This window comes from Macaca nemestrina, chromosome 5, assembly GCF_043159975.1.
Source record: "Macaca nemestrina isolate mMacNem1 chromosome 5, mMacNem.hap1, whole genome shotgun sequence".
In the NCBI taxonomy this organism is placed as follows: domain Eukaryota; kingdom Metazoa; phylum Chordata; class Mammalia; order Primates; family Cercopithecidae; genus Macaca; species Macaca nemestrina.
Window position 1 is genome coordinate 83,333,248 of NC_092129.1, and position 20,614 is coordinate 83,353,861.

Below are 20,614 nucleotides of genomic sequence, written 5' to 3' on the forward strand. Positions count from 1 at the left end.
AGTTGAGCTTCTTTGTAAATGAAACAATGCTAGGAAGACAAAAAAATGAGCCTTTATGGGGAATATGCCTGATAGAAGACCAACAATTCTGGCTTTTAATTTTTACTCATAAGTCCCATTAAAATCAATTCTTAGTAAAAGATGGCATAAGTCATAAAAATTTCAAACTGTTAATTTTTTATCATATACAGATTAATAAATGTATAATGTTGCTAAATATGACAAACAGCATATGACTTAATGACTCCTGTCATTTATCTACATATTTCAAAATGTGTTCCTAATATAATATGTCAATGTGACCGCTATTGATTCAAACCATGCCATGGAGCACTATTTTTCATAATCAAATTATGTAGCTATTTAGCACAGGTGAGAAGAACAGATACATTGATGTGAACTGTCCCCTATTTATGGTTCATCTTTGATTTTTTACCACGAATTTTTGTATTTTTATTGTCATTATGTAAAATCTAATTCAAAATCATCTTTTAGTTTGTTGAATAGATTTTTCCACACATCCTATATAACAAGTGGATCAGAATTCAACTATGATATAAAGCATCATAATCATATTTATATACGAATTCATGAGAAGGAAATATGTGTAAAATATTTTCATACTGCTTTTAAAATTAGTAAAAGTATAACTTTCATCTTTTTTACTGTAACCATTTTCATAGGAAAATGTAGATCTATTTATTTCCATGATTTTACACACATTAACATATGATACATGAATGTAAAATTAAAACAGCAATATTTTATATAGACTTTATTCATGCTTACTTAATAGTCATCTTTTCTCTCCTCTTTCTTCCTTTTACATATCATGTATCTAAGTCTACTCAGTACCTTATTTCTTATTTAAATTTGGAGCACCTGTTTTCATACTTGTGACTTTCTTTTTCAGTTTTTAAAAGTAATTAATTATATGTTTTACAGACACATACATACACACATTTATCCTTGTGAACCCACGACCCAACCTGAGAACTAGAAAATTGCTAAAGCTAACCTGTGTGTTCATTTCTAATTCCATCCTCCCTCTCCCTCATCCCCTTATCCAAACATAAACACTATCCTGTGTGTTTTTTTATTAGTATTTGCTTTCCTTTATCAAAAGATGACTTAGCATATTTAGATGTGCCCATACATATAGATTTAGTTTTGAATTTATATAAATGGTATGCATTATTAGGGACCTTGTTTTTTTTACTCAAATTACATATATAAGATTTACCCGTGTTATTCCCCATGCATCTCTGGTTAATTCATTTTCACCAATGCATAATATTTTGTTTTGTGACCAAATCAAATCTTATATTTCCATTCTTCTTATATTGGCTCTTTGCTTGGTTTCTATAGTGGGTTGAATAGCGTCCCCTTCAGAATATAACTTTATTAGCAAATAGGTCTTTGTGAATGTAATTAATTAAGGATCCTGATATAGTTATTATCTTGGATATAGAGCAGATCCTAAATCCACTGACTGGTATTCTTATAAGAAGAGGAGAGGACACAGAGACAGGGAGGAAGAACATATGTGAGGACAGAAGCAGAGATTGGAGATATATTGTCATAAGCTAAGAAAATTCAGGAAGCACTAAGAAGTAGAGAATCAAATATTTTTTTCCCAGTAGCCTTCAGAGGGAGCTTGGCCCTGCCAGTACCTTGAATTCAGACTTCCAAGCAAATAAATGTATGTTTTCCTAAGTCTTTGTTCTATCACCTGTGTCTCTTTATCTCTACTTTAAATAGTCTAGTTTTCTGAGCCTCTGGACTTCATCCCGGCAAAACGTTCCAACTTGTTGTCCTGCTGAATATGCAGTTCCCACTCTTTCATGACAGGTGTTTCATCAGTTGGTGAACCCATTCACTGAGGGGTAAATCTGTATAATTTCATATTCTGTTTCTTTTCCTCTGCCGTATACTTTTATACTGTCCCTTTCTTGATAATTATTATTATTCTATAATTTATCTCTTTAAGCCTTAGTATTAATACATGATTATTTTATATTCTGCATCTAATAATTTAAAATGTAAATTCTTCAGGGATCCATCTCCTTATTTCTCCTAGATCCCTAGTGGTAGCTTGTTTTACATATTTTGTGTGCCACTTGAAAATACTAGGTTTCAAATTTTGTGTGAGGACCCTGAACAGATTTTAGTTTATATCATCAACTCATGTACTTACTCCTGGAGGGTTTAGTCATGATCTTAAAGGGCATTTCTTTATTTAATTCCTTACTTACAGAAGGAACCTGTATTAGGGTTCTCTAGAGGAACAGAAGTAATAGGATATATATGTATATGAAGGGAAGCTTATTAAGTATTAACTCACACAATCACAAGGTCCCACAATAGGCTGTCTGCACACTGAGGAGAAAGGAAGGCCAGTCGAGGGCAGGAAGCATCCGGCACTGGAGAAAGATGTAGACTGGGAGGCTAGGCCAGTCTAGTCTTTTCTCTCTTTTTTTTTTTTTTTTTTTTTTTGCTTACTTTATATTCTAGCCATGCTGGCAGCTGATTAGAATGTGCCTACCCAAATTAAGGGTGGATCTGCCTTTCCCAGCCCACTGACTCAAATGTTAATCTCCTATGACAACGCCCTAACAGGCACATCCAGGAACAATATTTTGCATCCTTCAATATAATCGAGTTGGCATTCAATATTAACCATCACAAATCCACCCCTTGTCAACTTGAATCCATACACATCTCCTGAGATCACACATAATCTTCAAATAAAAACAATAATAAGGTCATAATTATGCCTAACATAATACAACTGTCCTTCATACAACCGGCAATACACCAATCCCCAACCCAAATACTATTACCTAGACTTAACAATATTTAAGTGTTGATATGAAGTCATAAATCTTAGGTCACATGATAAAGAAAAAAGGAAATAAAATGAAGATATTTTATTAGTACAAGTGAATACATGCACACATATGTTTTTAACAAAAGAAGGAGGAAATACTTATGACAATTACAGCCCTTGTTTCTGCAACAAGTCATGTGGTCATAGCTGGTATTGATGACTACCTTCTTCTACTACCCGTTCTGTGCTTTGCCTTCAGCATTCTATTACTTTGCCTTCAGCAAGCACCTCAGCAGGTCGAGATTTTTTTCCTGGTGGAGTGACTCAAATCTTTATTCCTAAAATGTCTGGGCCGCCTGGATTGGACTGTTTTAATTTCTCATTGACTTTAATCACAGGGCATAGTAATACTAAGAGACACTCTGTTAAGTGTGTAAGTCTTATTATAGCAATCTTAATACAGGAGATCTATTAATCTCCTGTATTCCATGCTAATCTTCCTTATCTCCATTGTGGAGTAGTAAACCGATTTCACCTGGATGCTCCTGGTCAATCACTCCAGTCAACACCGTAACTCCCTTGTTAGTCTGTTGACTTAGAGGTAGGAGAAAAGCAAAATGTCCAGGCGTCAATCTTAACTTCCAGTTTAATGGAATAATTGTTGTGTCTCCTGGTGGCAGAATTCCTCCCTCGGGATCTAAGACCTCTAGGCCAGCTGAATGTAATGTCGCAAGAACAGGAAGCAAAGATTTTGCCAGTGGATCACTAGGGATGTTAATGAGCTGTGAAACTTCCCTTTCCACCTCTTGATTCCCGGACCTGTGAATCCTAGCTATGGGAGAAACAGTACCATATATTGGACACTGATTCACAGCGTACACAGCCTTCTAGAGAACTTTGCCGAAGTCCTGCAAAGTATTGTCAGCTAGTTGGCATTGTAATTGTGACTTCAAAAGGCCATTCCACCATTCTATCAATCCAGCTGCTTTAGGATAATGGGAAACATTGTAAGACCAATGAATTCCATGAGCATGAGCCCAATGCTACACTTCTTTAGCCATAAAGTGAGTGCCTTGGTCAGAGGCAATGCTGTGTGGAATACCATTACAGTGGATAAGGCATTCCATGAGTCCATTGATGATAGTCTTGGCAGAAGCATTGTGTGCAGGATAGATAAACCCATGAGTAAGTGTCTATTCCAGTGAGAACAAACCGCTGCTCTTTCCATGACGGAAGAGGTACAATAGGTCCAATACAATCAAACTGCCACCAGGTAGCTGGCTGATCACCTCAAGAAATGGTGCCATGTCAAGGGCTCAGTGTTGGTCTCTGCTGCTGGCAAATTGGCCACTCACCAGTGGCTGGAGCCAGGTCAGTCTTGGTGAGTGGAAGTCCATGTGATGAACCCATGCATATCCTCCATCCCTGCCACCATGGCCACCTTGTTTATGGACCCAATGGATAATGACAGGGGTGACTGGGGAAAGAGGCTGAGTGGTGTCCACAGAACAGGTCATCCTATGCAATTGATTATTAAACTCCTCTGCTGAGGTCACCCGTTGTTGAGCACTCACATGGGATACAAATATCTTCACAGTTTTTGACCACTCAGAGAGGCCCATTTGTATACCTCCTTCCCAGATTTGTCACCAATTTTCCAGTCATGCATCTTCCAAGTCCCTGACCATCCAGCCAAGCCATTGGCTACAGTCCATGAATCAATATATAATCACACATTTGGCCATTTCTCCTTCCATGCAAAGTGCGCATCCAAGTGCACTGCTCAAAGTTCTGCTGACTGAGAAGATTTCCTTCACCACTGTCCTTCAGGGATGTCCTAGAAAGGGGCTATAGTGCTGCAGTTGTCCACTTTCTGGTGGTGCCTGCATATCGCGCAGAACCATCTGTGAGCCAGGCCCTAGTCTTCTCTTCCTCTGTCAACTGATCATAGGGAACTCCCCATGAGGCCATTGGTGCAGGCTATGGAAGAGAACGCGTGATGGCAGAAGTGGAGACCATGGGCATTTGAGGCACTTCCTCATGTAACTTACTTGTGCCTTCAGGACCTGTGCAAACTCAGTCACATACATACCACTTCCATTTGATGATGGTATTCTGCTGTGCACGACTCGCTTTATGGTTAGATAGGTCAGAAACACCCAGTTCATGAAAGGCAGTTCAGGACTCATGGTGACTTGATGACCCATATCAAACATTCAGTTTCCATCAAAACAAACCCAGTAACAGGATAAGAGCTGTCTCTCAAAAGGAGAGTAGTTATCTGCAGAACATGGCAGGTACTTGTTCCAGAATCCTAGAGGCCTCCACTGTAATTCACCTATGGGGCCCTGCCATAGGCTCCAAACAGTATCCCTTTCTGCTACTGACACCTCAAGCACCATTGGATCTGCTGGGTCACATGGCCCAAGTGGCAGAGAAGCTTACACAGCAGCCTAGACCTGTTGCAGAGCCTTCTCCTGTTCTGGACCCCACTTAAAACTGGCTACTTTTCTGGTCACTCAATAAATGGGTTGGAGTAACACATCCAAATGAGGAATGTGTTGCCTCCAAAATCCAAACAGGCCCACTAGACCTTGTGCCTCTTTCTTGATTGTAGGAGGGGACAAATGCAACAACTTATCCTTCATTTTCAAAGGAATACCTTGACAGGCCCCACACCACTGGACCCTCAGAAATTTTACTGAAGTAGAAGTTCCTTGAATTTTAGTTCAGTGTATTTCCCATCCTCTGGCACAAACGTTTCTCACCAATAAGTCCAGTATGTTTGCTACTTCTTGCTCACTGGATCCAATGAGCATAATGTCATCAGTGTAATGGACCTGTGTGATATCTTGTGGAAGTGAAAGTGATCAAGGGTCCTCCAAATGAGATTAACATATAAAGTCAGAAAGTTGGTATATTCCTAGGGTAAGACAATAAAAGCTGGCCTTGCCAGCTGAAGGCAAATTCATTCTGGTGGACTTTATAGACAGGAATGGAGAAATAGGCATTTGCCAAGTTAATGGCTGCATACCAGGTACCAGGAGATGTGTTAATTTGTTCAAGCAATGAAACCACATCTAGTACAGCAGCTGCAATTGGAGTCACTCCTGGTTAAGTTTATGATAATCCACTGTCATTCTCTAAGATCCATCTGTCTTCTTCACAGGCCAAATGAGAGAGTTGAACGGGGATGTGATGGGAGTCACCACCCCTGCATCTTGCAAGTCCTTGATGATGGCACTAATGTCCGTACTCCCTCCAGGGATGAAATATTGTTTTTGATTTACAGTGTTTCTAGGGAGAGACAGCTCTATTGGCTCCCATTTGGCCTTTCCCACCATATTAAGCCCTAACCCTACCAGTCAGGGAGCCAATGTGGGGGTTCTGCCAGCTGCTAAGTGTGACTCTGCCAATTATGCATTCTGGCACTGGGGAAATGACCACAGGAAGAGTCTGGGGACCTACTGGATCCAGTGTAAGTTGGACGTGAGCTAAAACTCCATTAGTTATCTGACCTCCATAAGCCCCTACTTTAACTGGAGCACCGCAATGATATTTTGGTTCCTCTGGAATCAATGTCAGCTCAGAGCTAGTTTCTTGTAGTCCCCAAAATGTCTGATCATTTCCCCTTCCCCAATGTACAGTTACCCTGGTAAAAGGCGGGAGATCTCCTTGGGGAAAAATGGGAGAAATATTAACAGCATAAATTGTCAGCAGCATAATTGAGTCCTTCCTCAAGGGGACCTGGCCTCGCCTTCATTCAAGGGGTTATGGTTCTATAAACTGGCTCAAGTCTGGAAATTGATTGAGGGGCTGTGATTCTGTTTTTATAATTCAAATTAGTCTTTTATCCATTTTACCTAGACATGTTCTGCTTATATAAATTAAGTAGGAATGCAGTAGGCTTCTTATCAATTTCACTTCTAGGAACACTGTGGTTAATTAGTCAATGCCAGAGCTCTCCATGAGTCAGACTATTCTCATTGCTGCTTTGCCTCTGCTGTTCGTTACAGTAGCTGCACCCACCTTGCCTTTGACAGTTGAATGTGACCAGTGGCCTCTGCCATCTGGGATCCAACTATTCCCATAGTATTTAAATTTTGTAATTGAGTGACTGTGGTTCCCACTGTTAGATCCAATATACAGAGAAGAACAAATACAGGGCTCTTCAAAGATGCAGGTACTGCTTCACACATCTATTTTGCAAGGTATATCTTCTGGACCCTCCAAGCTGGGATGAGTAGGTCTAAAGTGACTAATCCACTCCACCATCCCATTCTCCCTAAGCCTTTAGAACCCTTCCACTACATTAAACCAAGGGAGATAAGGCATTTCCAGCTCACTCACAGTGGGCCATCTTTTAATCCATATTTCAGCTAACCAAGAAAATACACTATTAGAACCTTTTTTTAATGCATACTCCCCACTTAGGGGGCCAAAAATCAATAAATTCAGCCTGATCCAATTCTATGTTGCTTCCACCATTATTCCCACCCTTAATATCCATTCTCATGCCTGGTTTTCAGATTTCTGCTTATATAAATTAGAAAACTCAAGCAGTTCTTTTTGAGTGTAGTGCACCTCCTCATGGGTCACATGTTCAGCCTCACCTCTAGGGACCTGCCACAACTTTAGTCTGGTTATAGGTCTAGAAGCAAACAGGGGTGTTGGGGGTGGCTCTTGAAGAGAATAAACATGACCTTGCATGGCAACTTTCTCAAGGGAGACCATCACTGTTGCCTCAGGAAGCGAAGGGTTTATCTTCTCAAACAAAACTTGAAAGGCTAATGGCAGCATGGGTCAGGGAGGGGATGCTGCCACTACTGGGGATGAGGAAGCTGTTTCTTCTGGCAAAAAAATGTTCATCAGATTTTACAAACTCAGTGTTCCCAGCTTCATCAGGGTCCACCCACACATCCCTATTTCAAGTTGCAGGGTCTCATTCTTCTCCAATCAGTGCCCTCACTTTAACAGTAGACACCTGGCAAGGCTGTGCATGTACCTTTTGTTACACATCAGCCACTCACATGAGAAGAACTTGTGTCTGTTTTTCCACAATTTTAGCTCTTTCTCTATGGGAGATAAGACTCTCATTACCTTAGCAGATTTGAGGCTCAGTATCTGCTTCTGAAGCCAGGAGTTAGAATCCCTAAGTTCATCATTGTTTTGGATCACTGAGTCCACTGAACTTAGAAGCAACTAACCAGCTTCATAAGGTTCCTTGGTTCTCCACTTACGGTCAAAGGTATTACGTATAGAATCACTAATCTCCTTGACTCTCACAAGTGGTGAGTCTGGAATGTCAAATGCATTTATTTGCACAATTCTCTAAACAGTTCATGCCAAGGACTATCAGTGTGCTTCACACTATTAGAAGTAGAGTCCTTAGCATGTTTGGGTCTAATCATGTTGAGCAGCCAACTCCAGAAACCCCCAAACCAATGAAAGAACTCCATCCTTAATATTCTGTTCCTCTAGAACCACTCCTGGTACCAAAATCTGTATTAGTCAGGGTTCTCTAGCGAGACAGAACTAATAGGATTATATATATATGGTGAAGTAGTTATTTTTTAAAAAGTTCCTTCTACAAACAAATAAATATATATGTAAATAAGGGACAGCGGGAGAAAGAGAAATCTATTAAGGTTCTGTGATGGTTAATAGTGGTGCCAACTTGACTGGATTGAAAGATGCAAAGTATTGATCCTGGCTGTGTCTGTGAGGATGTTGCCAAAGGAGAATGACATTTGTTTTGACACATATGTATATACACATACAAACATATACACAAAACCTTTTGTTTTGAGACATATGTATATATACATATGCATATGCATATACACATACATATATGTGTCTATATGATATATACATGTATATATGTGTATATATGTAGCTTTAGGCTAAACTTTTCATGCATTTCTTACATTTTTATTTCTTTGGCGGTCAGTGGAACTTTATGAGGTTCCTTTGGTAGTGTTGCCTTTGATTCTCTCCTTCATACACACACACACACACACACACACACAGACACACACACACACACACACACATTATTAAGTACTAACTCACATGATCAAAAGGTCCCACAATAAGCCATCTGCAAGCTAAGGAGCAAGGAAAGACAGTCTGAGTCCCAAAACTGAAGAACTTGGAGTCTGATGTTCTAGGTCAAGAAGGGTCCAGCACGGGAGAAAGATGTAGGCTGGGAGCCTAGGCCAGTCTCATCTTTTCACATTTTTCTGCCTGCTTTATATTCTAGCCACAGTGGCAGCTGATTAAATGGTGTCCACCCAAATTAATGTTGGGTCTGCATTTCCCACCCCACTGTCTGAAAACAAATGTTAATCTCCTTTGACAGCATCCTCACAGAAATAGCCAGAATCAATACTTTGCATCCTTTAATCCAGTCAAGTTGGCATTCACTATTAACCATCACAGAAGCTTAATAAATTTCTCTTTCTCTCTCCCACTGTCCTTCTTTATTTACATATGTATTTATTTGCTTGTAGAAGGAACTTTTTAAAGAATAATTATTTCGCCGGGCGCAGTGGCTCAAGCCTATAATCCCAGCACTTTGGGAGGCCGAGATGGGCGGATCACGAGGTCAGGAGATCGAGACCATCCTGGCTAACATGGTGAAAATCCCGTCTCTACTAAAAAATACAAAAAACTAGCCAGGCGAGGTGGCGGGCGCCTGTAGTCCCAGCTACTCGGGAGGCTGAGTCAGGAGAATGGCGTAAACCCGGGAGGCGGAGCTTGCAGTGAACCGAGATTGCGCCACTGCACTCCAGCCTGGGTGACAGAGCGAGACTCCGTCTCAAAAAAAATAAATAAATAAAAAATAATTATTTCACCACACTATAGAAATCCAAATTGCTTTTTTATATTATTGATTTTTCCTCATTAACAATGAGATTTTTATGCATACCTATGTTATATGTATCTTTGCCTAAAATAAATAATAAATTAACATTCATATATATTTTAGATCATATATATATAAAAAACAGTTTCAATTTAGTTTAGCAGTCTTTCTACTCTTAGTAACTCTAAATGATGAATACATTGAGTTCTGAATGACTTACATTTATGTGACTTATACATCGTTTGGAAATCTCTAAATATTGTAGCTATAAAATAACTGTCTCTACCTCCCCTCCATTTGCTGAGGCAAAGTGAAATGAATCATCTACAATCTGTGCTGCAACTCAGAATTTATTTTGCAGTAGAAATAACCTTATAAATGATTGTTAGCTCCATAACATAAATAAATTATATAATATTTATAGTAATTTTGTTGATAGCCAAAGAGACTTCAACACGATTTATAGAATCATTTTCTAGCCAAAATGTTTTTCACACAGTCAATTTTACTTTTGGAAACATAATAAGTACATTTGTAAATGGAATTTTACTGGACTATGATGAATGCAATAGATTTTGTTACATAGGAAATAAAATATATATACACTTTATGCTTTGCTAATAAATATATTGTCATGCAATCAATTTATATTTACCTTTGTGTCTCCATAAGTACAGTAATAAATGTTAATTAATAAACTATAATAGCACATCAAGCCCTATAACAAATGAAGTTTGCATAAACTAAAGTTCTTATTCTCACTCAAATTTATATACTACCTTATGATAATTAAAAATACAGGGATCCAAATAATGTAGATACTGGAATTTAATAATTAAATGGTTAATTTTAATCAATCAATAAAAGTTAAGTATTTGAAGCTGCTTTTGTATTATCATTTAATTTACTTTTCATGGCAAATGCTACTTGTATATGTGGAGTACAGTATGATTTTTTGATGTATGTTTATAATGTGGAATGATTAAATCAAGCTATTAAATGTTTCACCTCATATGCTTATCACTTTTAGTGGTGAAAACATTTGAAATCTACTCTTTTCACCAGGTTTTAAATATACAATGCATTATTATTTATTATTGTCACTATTCTATGTGACAGATCACTAAAGATTTGCTACAAGAAAATCCTTAGACAAATTAAATTTTACAGTTTAATTAACTGAAGAATGAATGGTGAATCTGGAAGCCCCAGAGCCAGAAAAAGTTCAGAGAGCATCGTGATTCCATGTGGTCAAAGATTTACAGACAGAAAAAGGAAAGTGACTTACATCTAATGCACATGAGGCACAGAAACTGCCATGGTTACAGCTCTAGCATTTACCTTATTCGAACACAGTTTGAACTGTTGGACACCTCTGATTGACCTGAAACTCGGTGATTGGCACAAAGGCAAGTTACAGTTCACTATGTAGAGAGAAACCTTTAGGTCTAACTTAAAATATGCAAGGAGGCAGCTTTAGGATAAACCTTTCAGGCATTTCTTACATTTTTATTTCTTTGGGGGTCAGTGGAACTTTACTAGGTTCCGTTGGTAGTGTCGTCTTTGCTTGATTCTTTGTTATCTTTATATTCTTTGTTATTCTTTATATCCTTGCATTAGTATATTTGCATTTAAATAGGCAAATCCCTCTTTCAATCTTCCAGACTGGTTTTGACAAGTTAAAATATCGCTGTGTTAGATCTGTTGGCTGATGATAACGTCTAAAGGATTACAGTTGAATGGGATTGGATTGAGGTCCTGAGGCTAATGCTGACTCCACAATGGAGATTCAAGCAGCTAGCAGACTTACTTCCAGGGGCTTTACTGGATGTGGGTGCTGGTTGGTTTCTGGGTGGACTGGACTGTCACCGGGACATTGATCTGTGGGGCTGGCACTGAGATGAGAGTCATCTCAAGCATTCACAGATAGGAGGCCTCATACTAGATATGCTGATGGCTGCTGCTTCCTCCAGATCTCTGAGAGGGCTCCTGCTGAATCACTAGATGGGTCCCTGGGCTGGCAGTACTGCTTGAGTCTGTGGCTAAGATGGGCTGGAATTGAGACACAAGGTTGTTTTATGCCTGCACCCAAGACCAAGATCTTTAGGCTTGTCTTTGGAGTCATAAATAGGTGTGTCTCCCATTAGGTTAGTGAGTGAGCAGGCCTGCTCTCAGAGTGGGGTTGAGAAGAGCTAAAAACAGGCCGGGCACGGTGGCTCACACTTGTAATCCCAGAACTTTGGAAGGCCAAGGTGGGCGGATCACCAGTTCAGGAGATAGAGGCCATCCTGGCTAACATGGTGAAACCCAGTCTCTACTAAAAATACAAAAAAATTAGCTGGACATGGTGGCGCTTGCCTGTAGTACCAGCTACTTGGGAGGCTGAGGCAGAAGAATCACTTGAACCCCGGGAGGCAGAGGTTGCAGTGTCAAGATCGAGCCACAGCACTCTAGCCTGCTGACAGAGCCTGCTGTCTAAAAAAAAAAAAAACAAAAAAAAAAACCAAACAACAACAACAACAAAAAACCACCACCACTGACAACAACAACTTATAAGGCTATTCAGGATCCACAATGTGACTGAGGTCAGGACATCAGCCTGCAGGGCCACTACTAGATGTGCTTCCCTCCAGGTCAAATGGTAGATCTGCTTTTAGTTCTTTGTGAAATCTCCATACTGTTTTTTTCCATAAAGGTTGCACTAATTTACATTCCTACTAACAAAGTATAAATGTTCCCTTTTCATCACATTCACACCAACAGGTATAGTTTTTTTGACTTTTCAGTAATTGCCATTCTGGCTGGAGTTAGGTGGTATCTCATTGTAATTTTAATTTGCGTTTCTCTGATGATTAGTGATGTTGAGCATTTTTTTCATATGTTTGTTGGCCATTTGTATATCTTTTGAGAAATGTCTGTTCGTGTAGTTTGCTCATTTTTTTTTTTTAAATATTTTAAGTTCTAGGGTACATGTGCACAGCATGCAGGTTTGTTACATATGTATACATGTGCCATGTTGGTGTGCTGCACCCATTAACTAGTCATTTACATTAGGTATCTCTCCTAATGCTATCCCTCCCCCCTCCCCCATCCCCACAATAGGCCCCGGTATGTGATGTTCCCCTTCCTGTGTCCAAGTGATCTCATTGTTCAATTCCCACCTATGAGTGAGAACATGCGGTATTTGGTTTTCTGTTCTTGCCATAGTTTGCTGAAAATTATGGTTTCCAGCTGCATCCATGACCCTACAAAGATATGAACTCATCCTTTTTTATGGCTGCATAGTATTCCATGGTGTATATGTGCCACATTTTCTTGAGCCAGTCTTCTGTCACTGATGGACATTTGGGTTGATTCCAAGTGTTTGCTATTGTGAATAGTGCTGCAGTAAACATACACGTGCATGTGTCTTTATAGCAGCATGATTTATAATCCTTTGGGTATATACCCAGTAATGGGATGGCTGGGATCAAATGGTATTTCTAGTTCTAGATCCTTGAGGAATCACCACACTGTTTTCCACAATGGTTGAACTAGTTTACAGTCCCACCAACAGTGTAATAGTGTTATTATTTCTCCACATCCTCTCCAGCACCTGTTGTTTCCTGACTTTTTAATGATTGCCATTCTAACTGGTGTGAGATGGTATCTCATTGTGGTTTTGATTTGCATTTCTCTGATGGCAAGTGATGATAAGCATATTTTCATGTGTCTGCTGGTTGTATGAATGTCTTCTTTTGAGAAGTGTCTGTTCATATCCTTTGCCCACTTTTTGATGGGATTGTTTGTTTTTTTTCTTGTAAATTTGTTTGAGTTCCTTGTAGGTTCTGGATATTAGCCCTTTGTCAGATGAGTAGATTGCAAAAATTTTCTCCCATTCTGTAGGCTTCCTGTTCACTCTGATGGTAGTTTCTTTTGCTGTGCAGAAGCTCTTTAATTAGACCCCATTTGTCTATTGTGGCTTTTGTTGCCATTGCTTTTGGTGTTTTAGACATGAAGTCTTTGCCCATGCCTATGTCCTGAATGGTAATACCTAGGTTTTTTTCTAAGATTTTTATGGTTTTAGGTCTAACATTTAATTCTCTAATCCATCTTGAATTAATTTTTGTATAAGGTGTAAGGAAGGGATCAAGTTTCAGCTTTCTCCTTACCGCTAGCCAGTTTTCCCAGCACCATTTATTAAATAGGGAATCCTTTCCCCATTTCTTGTTTGTGTCAGGCTTGTCAAAGATCAGATGGCTGTAGATGTGTGGTATTATTTCTGAGGGCTCTGTTCTGTTCCATTGGTCTATGTCTCTGTTTTGGTACCAGTACCATGCTGTTTTGGTTACTGTAGCCTTATAGTATAGTTTGAAGTCAGGTAGCATGATGCCTCAAGCTTTGTTCTTTTGGCGTAGGATTGTCTTGGCAATGTGGGCTCTTTTTTGGTTCCACATGAACTTTAAAGCAGTTTTTTCCACTTCTGGGAAGAAAGTCATTGGTAGCTTAGTGGGGATGGCATTGAATCTATAAATTACCTTGGGCAGTATGGCCATTTTCATGATATTGATTATTGCTGTCCATGAGCATGGTATGTTCTTCCATTTGTTTGTGTCCTCTTTTATTTCACTGAGCAGTGGTTTGTAGTTCTCCTTGAAGAGGTCCTTTACATCCCTTGTAAGTTGGATTCCTAGGTATTTTTTTCTCTTTGAAGCTATTGTGAATGGGAGTTCATTCATGATTTGGCTCTCTGTTTGTCTGTTACTGGTGTATAAGAATGCTTGTGATTTTTGCACATTGATTTTGTATCCTGAGACTTTGCTGAAGTTGCTTATCAGCTTAAGGAGATTTGGGGCTGAGATGATGGAGTTTTCTTAATAGGGTTGTTTTTTCCTTGTAAATTGGTTTAAGTTCCTTATAGACCTTTGTCAGAAGCATAGTTTGCAAATATTTTCTCCCATTCTGTAGGTTGTCTGTTTACTCTGTTGATTATTTATTTTGCTGTGCAGAAGTTTATTTATTTTTATTTATTTTTTTAGTTTAATTAGGTCCTATTTATTTATTTGTTGTATTTGCTTTTGAGGTCTTAGTTATAAATTATTTGCCTAGACCAAATTCCAGAAGAGTTTATGTTAGATTTTCTTTTAGGATTTTTATGGTTACAGGTCTTAGATTTAAGTCTTTAATACATCTTGAGTTAATTTTTGTATATCATGAGAGACAGGGCTCCTGTTTTATTCTTCTATATGCAATTATACAATTTTCCCAGCACAATTTATTGAATAGGAAGTTCTTTCCCCAGTGTATGCTTTTGTGTGATTGATGAAGATCAGTTGGTTTTAGGTATTTGTCTTTATTTCTTAGTTCTGTATTATGTTCTTTTTGTCTGTATGTCTGCTTTTATACAAGTGCCATGTTCTTTTGGTTACTATAACCTTGTAATATAATTTGAAGTTAGATAAAATACCTGGGTATTATTTTTTGTGGATATTGTAAATAAGACTGGGTTTTTTATTTGATTCTGAGCTTGATCATTATTGGTAAACAGCAATGCTACTAATTTGTGTACATTGGTTTTGTAACCTGAGACTTTACTGAATTTATTTATCAAATCTACGAGTCTTTGGGAGGAGTCTTTAGGGTTTTCTTGATATAAGGTCATGTCATCTGCCACAAGAGGTAACTTGATTTGCTCTTTTCCAGTTGGGGTGCCCTTTGTTTTTCTCTTGACTGATTGCTTTGGCTAGGATTTCCACTACTATGTTGAATAGAAGTGGTGAAAGTGCTCATCCTTGACATGTTCCAGTTGTTGTGGTAATGCCTTCAAATTTTCCTCATTCAGTATGGATTACTTAAATATGGCTTTTATTATTTTGAGGAATAGTCTTTCTATGCACAGTTTGTTTAGAGTTTTTATATAAAGCAATGCTAGATTTAACAAATGCTTTTTTCATGCCTATTAAAATAACAATACAATTTTTGTTTTTAATTATGTTTGTGTTATGTGGTGAATTATATTTATTTATTGAATATGTCAAGCAATCCTTACATTCCTTGGATGAAACCTACTGGATCATGGTGAATTATCTTTTAGATGTGCTGTTGAATTCAGTTTGCTAGAATTTTTTTGAGAATTTTTACATTTATACTCATAAGAGATACTGATTTCTAGTTTACTTTGTGGTGGGGACTTGCCTGGTTGGATATCAGGATAATATTACCTTCATAGAATTCAGCTGTGACACTGTCTGGTACTGGGTGTTTTTGTTAAAAAAATTTTATTACTGATTCAACCTCAATTGTTATAGGTCTGTTTAAGGATTTCTATTTCTTCTTAATTCAGGCTTTGGGGATTGTGTGTTACATTAAATTTATTCATTTCCTCTAGATTTCTATTTTGTGTGCGTAGAGGTGTTCATTCATAGTAGTCCCAGATGATCTTGTATATTTCTGTGGTATAAGGTATAATATCTCCATTTTTGTTTTTTGCTATTTTAATTTAATTTTATTATTATTATTTATTTTTATGTTCAATGTCAACACTTAAAAATAAATTTAGCAATTACTGATTTAAATGTGCATTGCATTGTAATCTGCTTGTGTCTATGGGCATACATTCTTTTATTTCAGGTTTTATTTTACATTCAAGGGATACATGTGCAGGCTTTTTACCTGCGTATAATGTGTGATGCTAAGGTTTGGGTTACTAATGATCTTGTCACCCAAGTGGTAAGCATAGTACTCAACAGTTAGTGTTTTTAAACCTTGGCTCGCTTTGTCCTTCTCCCCTCTAGTAGTACCTCTGGTAGCCTAGTGTCTCTTGTTGCCATCTTTATGTTCACGAGTATCCAATGTTTAGATCTCTCTTATAAGTGAGAACATGTGGTATTTGCTTTTCTGTTCCTATGTTAATTAACAGGATAATGACCTCTAGCTGCATCCATGTCGCTGCAGAGGATGTGATTTCATGCTCATTTATGGCTGTGTAGTATCTCATGGTGTATATGTACCACATTTTCTTTATCCAGTCCACTGTTGATGGGAATGTTGGTTGATTCCATGTCTTTGCTACTCTGAACAGTGCTGCAATGAATGTATAAGTGTGTGTCTTTTTGATAGAACACATATTTTTGTTTGTTTTTTTAGATGTATACCCAGTAATGGGATAGCTGGTTTGAATGGTAGTTGTGTTTTAAGTTCCCTGAGAAAACTATAAACTGCTTTCCACAGTGGCTGAACTAATTTATATTTCCACTAACAATGTATAAGCATTTCCCTTTCTCTGCAGCCTTGCCAACATCTGTTGTTTCTTTGTCATTTTAATAGTCATTCTGACTGGTGTGAAATGGTATCTCCTTGTAGTTTTGATTTGCATTTCTCTGATGATCAGTGATATGAAACTTTTGTTCACGTTTGTTGGCTGCTTGTATTGTCTTCTTTTGAGAAGTGTCTGTTCATGTCTTTGTGCATTTTTAGTTAGTTTATTTGGTTTTTACATGTTGAATTGTTTTAAGTTCCTTGCAGATCCTGGATATTAGACCTTTGTCAGATGCATACTTTGTGAAAATTTTCTCCCATGATGTATAATGTCTATTTAATCTGTTGACAGTTTCTTTTGCTGTGCAAAAGCTCTTTAGTTTGTTTAGTTCTCACTTGTCCATTTTTGCTTTCGTTGCAATTGCTTTTGAGAGCTTATTCACATTGTTTTTTTCCTATAGTCAATTTCCAGAATGGTGCTTTTTAGTTTTTCTTCTTGAATCTTTATAGTTTGAGTGCTTACATTTAAATCTTAATCCATCGTGATTTTTACCTATGGCAAAATGTAGAGGTCCCGTTTCATTCTTCTGCATATAGCTAGACAGTTATCCAAGCATCATTTATTTAATAGGGAGTCTTTTCCTTATTGATTACTTTTTATTGACTTTGTTGAAGACTAGATGACTGTAGATGTGCTGCTTTATTACCGTATTTCTATTTTGTTTCATTTGTTTATGTGTCTGTTTTTGTGCCTGTCCCTTGCTGCTTTGGTTGCTGTAGCCTTATCTTATAGTTTGAGGTAAGGTATCGGGAGCCTCCAGCTTTGTTCTTTTTGCTTAGGAGTGACTTGTCTATTCAGGCTGTTGTTTGGTTCCACATACATTTTAGAATGACTTTTTTTTTTCCAAATTCTGTGAAAAATGATTTTGGTAATTTGATAGGAGAGGCACTGAATTTGTAGATTGCTTTGGGCAGTATGGCCATCTTTGACAACATTGATTCTTTCAATCCATGGGCATGGAATGTTTTTCCATTTGTTTGTGTCATCTCTAATTTTTTACAGCAATATTTTGTAATTTTATTTGTAGAGATCTTTCACCTCTTTGGTTAGATGTACTCCTACATATTTTGTGTGTGTGTGTGTGTGTGTGTGTGTGTCTATTGTTAATGCAATTGCACTCTTGTTTTGGCTCTTAGCCTGAACATTATTGGTAAATGGAAATGCTACTGATATTTGTACATTGTGTATCCCAAAACTTTACTGAAGTTGTTTATCAATTCCAGGAGGCTTTTGGTGAAGTCTTTTGGGTTTTCTAGGTATAGAATCATATCATCCATAAGTAGTAATAGTTTTATTTATTCTTTTCCTATTTGGATGCCTTTTATTTCTTTCTCTTGCTTGATTTCTCTGGCTAGCACTTCCAGTACTATGTTAAATAGAGGTGGTGAGAGTGGGCATCAATATCTTGTTTCAGTACAGGGTAACTTTTTGATCCACTGCTAAAACTGATGTCAGTGGGCAGACCAAACTGCCAATGCTCTGGTGTGCATAATTTCTCTTGGACTCCTTGGCACATGGTTTCAATCACAGGCTCAAGGCCAAAGAGGGCAGTAGCCAAATTTGAACTCCAGTTCATGACCGGCAGGTTTGCCACTTAAGTATGCACTGGCACTCTCAAAATGACTCTCCTGGGTCTTGGCCTCCATTTCACAACCTCCTGCCACATCTGAAGGTTTCTACAGAGCCTTTTGGCTGCGGAGGTGTACAGAATTATTATTGTTGTGGGGAGATAAGAGCAGATGACCTCCTATTCCATCAACTTGCTTAAGTTGCCTCAATTAATGAAGATTTTAATCAATATCTTTCTGAGTGTCACATCACTGAAATTCTGTTTATATAAGCTAGTGACCCTTGACAGCAGATATAGGTGTAATTTTACATTTGCTTACATGTATATATTTTTCATATTGCACAATATATTTTTGATAGACTTTATTTCTTATAGCAATTTTAAGTTCATAGCAAAACTGAGAGATATGTGTAGTTAATTCCCATATAGCCCCTGCCCTGACACATGCATAGGTTTCCCTACTCTCAACATCCGCTATCAGGGTGGTACATTGATTACAAATGATAAACTTACATGAATGCATCTTTATCACTCAAAGTCTACATTAAGGTTCACTCTTGGTATTGTACATTTTATAGATTTGGGCAAATGTACAACAACATGTATCTGCCATTACAGTATCACACAGAGTAGTTTCATCAGCATAAAAATCCTGTGTTCCCCTTTTCATCCATTCTCTTCCTAACCCCTGGAAACCACTAGATTTTTATTCTCTCCACAGTTTTGCCTTTTCCAGAATGTCATATAATTGGAATCACACAGTATGTAGCCTTTCAGATTGGCTTTGTTCACTATGCATTTAAGTTTTCTTCATGTCTTTTCATGGCTTGCTAGCTCATTTCAATTTAGTGCTGAATAATATTCCATTGTCTCGACAGAGTATAGTGTGTTTATCCATTCACATACTGCAGGGCGTGCTGTTGGCCTCCAAGTTTTGATATTTATAAATAAAGCTGCAATAAACATCTGCGTGCAGGTTTTGTTTGAAACTAATTTTTCTATAATATCTTTTATATATATATTACCAAATTCAATATAAAACAATAATTTTATTTGGTAGAGCTTATTTCCATAAATTAAAAAAAAATTTAATGTTAACAAGCTTAAAAGTCATTTCCCAAGGGCTCACGTTCTCTTTGTAAGAAAGTTGACAGTGAATTACAGTTTCTGATACCAAATATTGGCTTCTATTTGTTAACTATAAAGATTTGCCATTTTATTAAATAATTTGTTTTTAATAGTATGCTTAGTAATGTACTTTACAGGTAAATCAACTTTGAAACACCTAAAATTTTAGTAACCTTTAGTGATTTTGCTTTTTTACTTTAACAAACTTACCTTTTTAAGTATAAATGGGCAATAATAACTTTAATTTATTCTTTTTTTTGACATAATATCTCCAGGGATTTTATTTTATCATATTTGGGTCAAGTGGCAACCAGTTTGCATCCAGTATTTACCACTGAAATGGTGACTTAAAATCTGTGGTGAAAAATAAACTCATTTGTTTCTTCATAATTGTTAGCTTCTATTCAAAGATTTTTAATGGTAGTGGTTAATGTGGAACTGCATCACTACTTAGTATTTATTCAGTAATACTATCATAGGAATTCCATCTGTACTTAGATTCAGTTCCATTAGCAAAGTGCATATAGTACACACACCTTTCAAATTTACCAGTACATATTAGTATGCATTTTTGATTTTACAGTTCATACATTAGCTACATTGTGCATACAGTGCAGCTACATTGCTATAGCTACAGCATAGCAATAATACATCTTTTACCAAACAAAGGTATTCTCTTCTTGAGATCTTAGGAATAACTGAGATGTATTGAGAAGACTGTATTATTGGAGCCCCAGAGGTAGATGACAGATGTCATTTATAATCAGCTATATTTGTTATTAATGAACATTATTTTGCTGCTATATATTATTCTTTACCTAGTCTCCTAAATGGAAAATGGGAAAAACCATAGTTTACCTTTTTAAAATTCCATTTTAATTTTTTTTATTTTAAAAACATGAATGACACTAGTGATGG